Genomic DNA, 9,149 nt, shown 5'->3' on the forward strand with positions numbered 1-9,149 from the left:
TAACCCTATTACTTAACCTAGCCTGCACCTTTTTTTTCATTTTTGAACGAGAGGGTGTCCTAGTGAATAAGTGTAGAAGAGTGAATGGTTGTGGAGAATATGGTGGATATGGGTAAGTTGTAGAAGGAAAGCATGGAAAAAATGAGGATGTGGGTTTAGCACAAAACTCATTCATAGTGTAGGTAGGGACTATCTCAAGTCTGAAAATGAAGGTGTCACACGCTTTTGTCTTCTGAAGTATTTGTTTACTAGGTGAATTTAAAAAATTATGAAGCACAGAAGAAACAACAGGATCGAGTGCAAACACGAGATTCCTTTGAAAAGGTGGAAGGAGGGGAGATGAGGTGGATGTTGTGGAAAGTAGTTCTTGATAGGGTGAATTATCACCTGCTCTAAGAAACTCATCGAATTGCTCATCTAGATTGGTCATATCCTCGTTACTATGATAGTCCTCTACATCTTGGAGAAAGTCATCTATCTCATCCTCATCCGTAATATGTGTATCGACTAGTGTAAGGATGGAAATGTTGGAGTCTGAACTTCCAAAGGAAAGAAATTTGGGCATATGATTATCCGGGAACGTGTTGTTGAAATAATCTCGAGCAAAGCTCTCGATCATGCTAACCTCTCCATCCATAGACGAATCGGGTAACTGTGTCTTTGTTTTAAAAACATTGACTTCAACAGCAAGATGGCCAAAAGACATGGACATTGAACCATCGCGTCAATTAATGAGCGCATTGGCGGTTGCCACGAAAAGGCCTTCTAAGATGATCGGACAGAGTCGTTAATCGACTTCGTGGTCGAGGATGACAAAATCAGCGGATAGTAAAAATCCTGAATTTTTACGAACATTTTGACGACACCCTTAGGATACTTAATAGACCGATCAGCTAATTGCAACGCGTCATTTTAGTGGGTTGCATCTCGCCTAGACCTATTTGTCTATACAAATAAAACGGAGTAAGTTAACGCTTAGCCCCCAAGTCTAATAACGCGATCGTCGTATAAGAATCTCCTAAGGTGCATTGTGCAATGAAGGCGACCGTGGTCCTTGTACTTAACAATTCCATTATGTTCGGATAGAGTTGGGAATTGTTCTCGTAAAAAGCGCGCTTTTGGTATATTGGTCTTACACCTAGTAGTACACAATTCCTTAAGAAACTTAGCATGGTGTGGTAGCTTTTTTATAGCTTCCAGGAAGGGAAGGTTTATAGTTAGATTCTTGAAAACATCCCTAATCTCCTCATAATTTGTATCCCTAGTTAACACGGCTAATTTTTGTGGAAACGGCGGTTTCTGTTTATATTTAGCAATGTTATCACCTGGATGTTTAACCGTGGCTTTATGTTTCTTAGGTTGTATTGTAACTGGTACCTCTATAGTGGTAGGCTCTTCAGTTTCTATTTCGGTATCTAGTAAAATAGCAGGTGTAGGGGCGATTGGTAGGGTAACTATAGGCATAGTTACTTTGTTATCAACCACTCTGCCAGAACGGAGAGTGGTGATGGCCTTTAGCTCACCTACATTTTCATATTCATTACTAGTATTATCGGATACCTCAAAGGCTATATTTGTTGTTTTAGTATTACGTATTGCGTGACCTGGAAACACACCTTTGGGTTGGGCTTTATCTTGAGCCAACTGTTGGGTTAAATTATTAACGGATTATAGAAGCCGTTGGTTAGATTGAGCCATGGTTTGGAAAATTTTTGGCTCACTTGTATGAAGGTGTCAAGACGATTCGGTTGTGTGGGTGTAGTAGTCACGGGTGGTGTGGATCGAACTATTTCACGGAATTATTTATGGGTGGATTTTGATAGTTATTATTTACCTAACGATACCTCTATTAGCATTATAATTATTATAACTACCTTGACTTTGTGCTTAACCTTGTCGAGGTTGCACTTGGTTGTTATAATTATTGAAATTCCCTAACCCTCGCCCTTGTCGTAGTAGGGCTTGGTTAAAGCCGTCGCGTAGGCCTAACATATTGATTATTGTACCCTTGAGGTGTGACGTGTTGGTTATTTCTCCAACCGAAGTTGGGATTTTGTCTCCAAGGGCGCTTGGGTTCACTATTAATAGAACAAGCCTGTTCATAGGCTATAGACGATGGGAGTCGGGATGCTCGGGGCTCCAACAAACTACATGGATTTGAATTTACATTCATGACGGGGGATGGGCTTTTGTTGAACGTAAAATGGCCTCTACCTTTTAGTGAGTGATTCGATTAGAGTTTTAAGCTCGAATCGTGTTTAATTTCAAACATACCGGCCTTAAATCAGTATTAGAAGAACTAGCGGAGCGGTGGATATCATCACTACCCCCAGGTTGTTATTTCGCTTAGTTTGATCCTCTAAAATTTATAAGCCTCGAGGCTCCTTTGCTTAAGAAACTACCCCCATTCATTATGTCTAGGACTTCTTTATGGTGGTGTAGAAGTCCTTTGAAAAGGCACACGAACCAACGTGTCTTTTGCTAAGTTATGATGTGGACACTCTATAAGGAGATCGGTGAAACGATTCCAAGCCTCTGAAAATTATTCATGAGGATTTTGTCGAAAAGAAATGAATCTTGGAAAGCATCTCGTCCGTCTTTAGGGGTGGGTAAAATGTTCCATAAACAAATTGAACAAGTTTAGCCCATGAGTCCACAAATTAGGCGTTTGGGCGTTAACCAAGACGCCTTTATCGGGCTAAGGTGAAAGGGAATACCCTGAGTTTAATTTGTTCCGCACCAACCGTAGGATGGTGGAATGTTGTTAGGACTTGTTCAATCCTACTACGTGTAGATGATAAGGTTTTTCATGGTCTAATCCATGAAAAACGGGTAACAAATTAAAATATTTGGGGATTCAAAATCCCCAATCGGTCCGCTAGAACGATGTAAGATTTGGGGCTACCGCCAAGGCTTTGTAGAAGTCGAGAGGAGTCTCTTCTTCGTCGGGCATTGTGTCGTGATGTGTGAAATAGTAGCTAGAGGTGTAGTGGGTGGTATACTAGATAGACTTGTTTGTTGACGCGTTGTTGTGTAATTACGTTCTATGTTTTTGTTCGGCCAGACCTTAATCTCATACAAGGCTAAAACCAAATTTAGCTAAACACATCAACACTCTAAACAATTCTGATATACTAGTATAAACCTCTAACAGGAGATGCGAGGCATGGAAGAAAGGAATACCTGATTGCGTCCTTGCTTCGCTTATGAATAGCGTCTTGTTTACGCGTGTTCAGTGTATATAACAGGTTAGAACACTGAAAAATTTGAAAAATCAAAGTTCGAGTCAAAACTGTAGAATTACAGAAAAATTAACAAAGGGCGGGAGTGCGCGCCAGATAGGGCGCTGGTTAAGCCCGGTAATTTTCAAATTACGATGTTTTTTTAGGGGGTCGCCCCACGGGGCGGGTCGTTCTCGTTCAAAGCTAGAGCGCAGTGCGCTCCTTCTAAGCGCGGGCGCACTCAATGTAATTTCTCGCTGAAATTTTTCAACGATGAAACGGAAAGCCACAGTATGAATCAAACACGGGTGGGTGGGTGAAATGGGACTTTTAAGAAAAGTACTTACACTACGAAAACAATGCGAAAGTGCAACTAAGATGGCAGCGGCGCCATTTGATAAACGTAAAATGATTAGCTTACCTACGAAATGAACGATGAAACTCAAAACGTAAGTAAACTAAAACTATTTATGATGCTTATCTGTTTATCAAAGATTTCTACTCTCAATCCTATGAGATATAGTGGAGTAGAGTGATTCGTTCCACTCCTAGTCCTTCCGCATGCTGTGTTATCACGTGTAATTACTCTACTTAAGGTTTAATGAGAGATTTATGAAAAGGCAACTAGACTACGATGCAACTACCCACAAGATGCAACTAGCCGGTTATCAAAATAACTAAGGGAATGCTACGTTTATTCGATGATAAGGAGTTAGAGGGGGATTGATTCCACCTTAACTCGACTTAATCCTATTAACGACGAATCGTCGTAATCCGAATTGAACTGCTTCGCAGAACAATTGGTTCTTCCTAATCCCTAATTACACATGGCATCCCTACCAATTCATAACTAACATGTGAACGATTAAACCCATTCTCATGGTGAACTAATCGTTTCTAGAGTGGAAAGGAAATTACGACGATTCTACGATAGTCGGAATCAAGCTTTCATCAAGGCTTCTCAACCCCCTCTAATGGAGGTTTAGCCGAGAATCATTACGCAATCATTTCCGATTAAAGTTAAACTAAACATGATATAAAGAATTGAAATTTACTAATCTAAATTAAACAATAATTAAAATCTAATTAATAACTAAGAATTGAATAATAGTTATTTTATTCAATTCTTAGTAAATGAATCAGATCTAACACAAATGTAAATGACAAGAATCGAAATTTAACAACTAGCTATTTTATTAATCAAACTAATTGAGAGTAATGATTCTAATAGTTTAATCTAAAACAAAAATTGGATTTGAAATTAAACTTAATTAAAACAATTAAATCTAGATCTAGAAGCTATTCGAATGGCTACTTTCTATTCTAAGCTATCTACCATTCACTATCTACCATTAACAAAGAGCTAAGCTTTTGTTTTTATACTTTCAGATCCAAAAGTCATGCATGGGCTTGGAGCCATGTTTTGGACCAGAGAATCAGGCCCAAAACCCAATTCTTTCAGTCCAAAAAGGCCTCTTCAGCTGCAGTTGGCTTCAACAGACTTTTCGTCCACTTCTGCTTCTTTGATTGGATCACGGCTTAGACCATTGGAAAGCTCTTTCCGAGCTGGTCGTTTTGACATAAGGTAGGCCCCATTCCGAGGTCTGAGTCCAAAGATATGGCCTTCGGACGTTCTGCTGACTTTGTGTGCTGTTTCTACCCGCGTCGAATTTTCCGCTTTTGACCGGGCTTTAGAAAGGCTTTGTCTTCTTGAATCTTGGCCTTTAATCACGAAACTCCTTAGTAACCGACCTTTGCTCCTTTATCTCGCTAAAGTGGCACATTTCCGCACATAATGGACTTTGAAGCCTGAAATGCATAAAAACACGTAATCAGTGTTAACTCTTAATTATTACTCACATAATTGGTCTAAAAGTATGTCTGTTATAGGGTTAAAACTACAGTTTTGGGCTCTTATCATACTTCCTAGGGGACTGCAGCTTAAGATATGGACACATGTAACAAAAATCATTCTTGGCTTAGGTAAGAGTTCATATGCACGTAAGAGACGAGCTATGAGAGAAGGCTGGTGCTTGAATTGTCAAACACCAACTCACCCCGGTCTTCAACCTCATAATAATTCTGTTTTATAAAGTCTACATGTGTTATCTCCTAGTGCATTACCCTCGGTCTAAGAGAGTACTTCAGCCATCTGGTTGGGATTGACTCAAGTTTTCAAAAACTTCCAAGTATTGGGGATCTGACTTAAAATAACCTACCTTTTTAAAAAAATTGTCAAACTTATTCAAAACCCAAAAAAATTAATTAAAATTTTCTTTCTGTTATCATATTTCCCTACAGTTTATTTTGGGCTCTATACATATTTCCCTACAGTTTATGTACAATTCTTTCCATCATCTGTTTTTCATCCACCATTGGATATGAGTGTACCCTATACCGTTACATTGCATTTTCGATGATGATCGTTTTGGTACCTCACGGGTCAAGATTGGACAAATAACAAAGCGCGAATAAGCTCTTGAAGTTGGCAAGGCACTGAGGACAAGATCAGAATTTCCTGATTTCATTTGGGCTTGGGCCAAAATTTCAAATTTACTAAAGAGGCACATGCCATCAAGCTATTTAGCCTACGCGACTGCCCACCTTCCCTTCTTTCTCCTCATAAAATCCCCAACCCTGGCCGCCCAATTCGACTCGCGCTCGCCCCTATCCAACTCGCGACCGCGACCTCACCTTAACACACCACCACTCCAAATTTTTATAGCTGACCCTATTTTCAACCCCAATTCTAACAAGATACCCCAATTTTATCAATTCCTACTCCAAATGGCTTGAGTTCTTAAAATGGTGTTGGAGCAAAATTTTCAAGACCTCTTCTATTCCGATCTGTTTGAAGTGCACTTTAGGGCTGAGATTAGAAGAAGAGGATGGGAACCCTTGTGGCTTATTCTCCCTTTCTTACTCTTTCGTTTTATAACTGCATGCTTAATTAAAGGGGAGGATGATCGTATCACGGTTTTCAAGGATGGCCGCTCGCTGGAGCTCACCAAAGACGTGGTGAATGGAGTTATGGGGATTCCTCTGAAGGCTTATGTTCAGACGGAATAGGCTCGAGATGGAAAGACCATCGACATGATGATGGTATAGACACTTCTCGAGGGGGTTAAAAATCTAAGTCTCACTGCGTGTTTCAAAGTTCGCTACGAAGGAAGCAGCTAGTAGTATCTCAGTGAACAGCTTACAACCTGCTAGGCTCGGCCAAGCCTCTGGATATATGTAAGGCGATGCTTCATCTTTTATGGATTCTTCAAGAGTAGTAGAATAGCTTCTGCATCGTCTCCTTTATCTTTGAGCAACTCTGTAAACCGAAGAAGTTAACTGCCCCTCTGCCAATGCTGGTCACCAAGATCATGCAGCACTGGGGGTTCCAAGCCACAGACGCCCTAGTGGAAGTCAAGGACGCTACCACAGGTCCTATCTATGCCCACTACATCCAGAAGTTATGGCTTCCACCTACCGCTAAAGCCGCTGAGCAAGCACGCCCGACCAAGAAGGTGGATTACTTCGCTGAAGATGCCACTCGACAGTTCACTCAGCCCATGGACGTAATTCACTTCCTCCATGGAGGCCAGAGGATTCTGCATTCGTATCTCCACTAACCCAGGGAAACCTAAGAGAACATCCGAGCGGAACAACATACCATCAGAGAGGAGCAGTGGTCCTTCCAGTAGGAGCAGCGGCGTTTTCAAAGACGTTGTCACTAGAACATTGCGAGCATTAGAGACACGCCTCGCGATAGTGATAGACATGCCAGTCCCGGCGTCGGCAAGGAGAAGGATCTTCTAGACGTTGAGACGAGTCACGCACGGATTCTGACTAGGATTCCTAGTGTCCGTATAGTTGGATTTATTTAATTTTAAGTTTCTTTTTTCACATGTATGACGTAGTATAAGTTTAACTTTATGCTTAATATTATTTGATTGTTTTATGTTGTTTTGTTTTTCTTGTGGAATTTGGTATATGAGTAGTAGGCAAAACAAATACATCATGCCAAAATTTTCCATTTTTCTTTCAGGCATTTCATATATGTTTTCAAAAATATACAAAACCCAAAAAGATTTTATAGTAGAATAAATATCCCTAGTAGTATTTCTCGTTTTATATCAAACAACCCATGCCCCAAACTTATTTGGGGCAAGATTTTCATCATGAAGAACATAATACAGTGTATCATCATTTTTGCTCATGTTTCTATGGTAATCTCTTTTCTTATCTCTTCATACTTTGAGGACAAAGCGTGAGTTCTATTTAAGGGGTGGTATAGTAACATTTTGCAAAAACTAGACAATTTCTATATAGTAGATATAATAGTATATTTCTTCCTTTCTAAATTTTTTTTCGAAAAAGACCAAAAATATTTTTCCATTTAGTATTACAAAGTCTTGTTTCCTTTTTCTATGATGAATAAAAAGTTTAGAAATCTCATTATAGCAATATAGTAAGGACTTGTTCTTCGTACTTAGACTAATATACGTACAATAGTTTCTGCATCTTTTCATGAACGGCATACATTAGCATTTTTTTGTATATAGTAGTGAGTTTCTGAAGCCAAGATTAGAACAATTAAGTTCCATATATATCTTGTGAGAATCTAGCCAAAAGCCTCATCTGAATGATTATTAAGTGATGACACAAAGGATGTCCGGATAGAAAGACCACACGTCCACTTGCTTGATCACCATGCCATATCCTAAGAGAGAATTTAGGCCCTTTTTGGATTGATATAGCCAAATAAACGTTAAAACCCCAAAAAGATAGTTTTCCTCTAGTTACCCCTCTTGAGCCTTCACCCCTTCAAAAAGCCTATTTATTCTTCACCAAAAATTCTTAACCCGTTACAACACACAATAAAAAGCTTACCTAGCTGACAAGTTGAGAACTGGATGGATATCAGAAAAAGAGAAGAGAAGACCTTGTACAAAAATAGAACAATTATTTCCTTCAAAAAGAAAAGAAAAGAAAGACCCATCAAAAACCATAACTCCAAAAAAATCAAAGGAGTCAAAACAAATCTCCCAAAAGTTCAAAATCAAAAAGAGACGATATCAGAAAAAAAAAAAAAAAAAAAAAAAAAAAAAAAAAAAAAACAAAACAAAACAAAACAAAAGTTAGAACTCCAAAAAATTCAAAATCATACGGAGTCACAAAGCCAAAGGGCTAAAAGAATGTATCACAATTCAGAAGCAAAAGAACAGAACGAGGTTCTTCTATGGTTACAAGTATTTTGAAGACCCAATTTCTCGACTTATCAAATTTTGTTTTCCCTTCCTTTTTCTTTCTAAACCATCACCCTAGCCCCATAACTCCTAATAATAGACCTCTAGCTCGATTAGGAATAAGATGGTGTGATAGCAAGTGACAAGCATGATCAATTGACCCCGGTTTCTTTGGATGTCATTTTAGTATGCAAGGAATATAAGTGCCCGCTACACTTGAGAGAACGAACCTTGAGTGAATCTATCAGAGAGTTGTGATTGCAACACACCCCTGTGAGAACTCGTCTCTTTGATTTTTATAAAGCACTAAATGATGGCCCTAAGTCGTGCATCGTTCTTGCAGACCTAGTGAGGGATTTTCGAATTCCCCCAAATATATTTAACTTGTTACCAGTTTTCCATGGTTTAGCCCAGGAGAAGCCTTACCAACACATGCGTAGGATAGAACAAGTTCTCACTATATTCCATCATCCTAGCGTAAGTCCAGATCAAGTTAAACTTAGGGTGTTTCCATTCACCCTAGCCAACAAGGCGGCGTCTTGGTTAACTGCGCAAACGCCAAACTCTGTGGACTCATGGGCTAATCTTGTTCAATTGTTCATGGAATAGTTTTACCCACCACTAAAGACCGATGAAATGCTTCAAAAGATTCATTTCTTCAACCAGAACCCTCATGAATCCTTTTCAGAGA

At 39.4% G+C, this 9,149-nt stretch overlaps 1 pseudogene; it reads left to right on the forward strand.

Annotated features, from left to right (window-relative positions):
- Window positions 1-2,483: 2,483 nt before the first annotated feature.
- Window positions 2,484-2,578, forward strand: LOC147505211 (small nucleolar RNA R71; annotated as a pseudogene).
- The last annotated feature ends 6,571 nt before the right edge of the window (window positions 2,579-9,149 follow it).

The sequence above is a fragment of the Coptis chinensis genome, chromosome 4 (genome assembly GCF_015680905.1).
Source record: "Coptis chinensis isolate HL-2020 chromosome 4, ASM1568090v1, whole genome shotgun sequence".
Taxonomy (NCBI): domain Eukaryota; kingdom Viridiplantae; phylum Streptophyta; class Magnoliopsida; order Ranunculales; family Ranunculaceae; genus Coptis; species Coptis chinensis.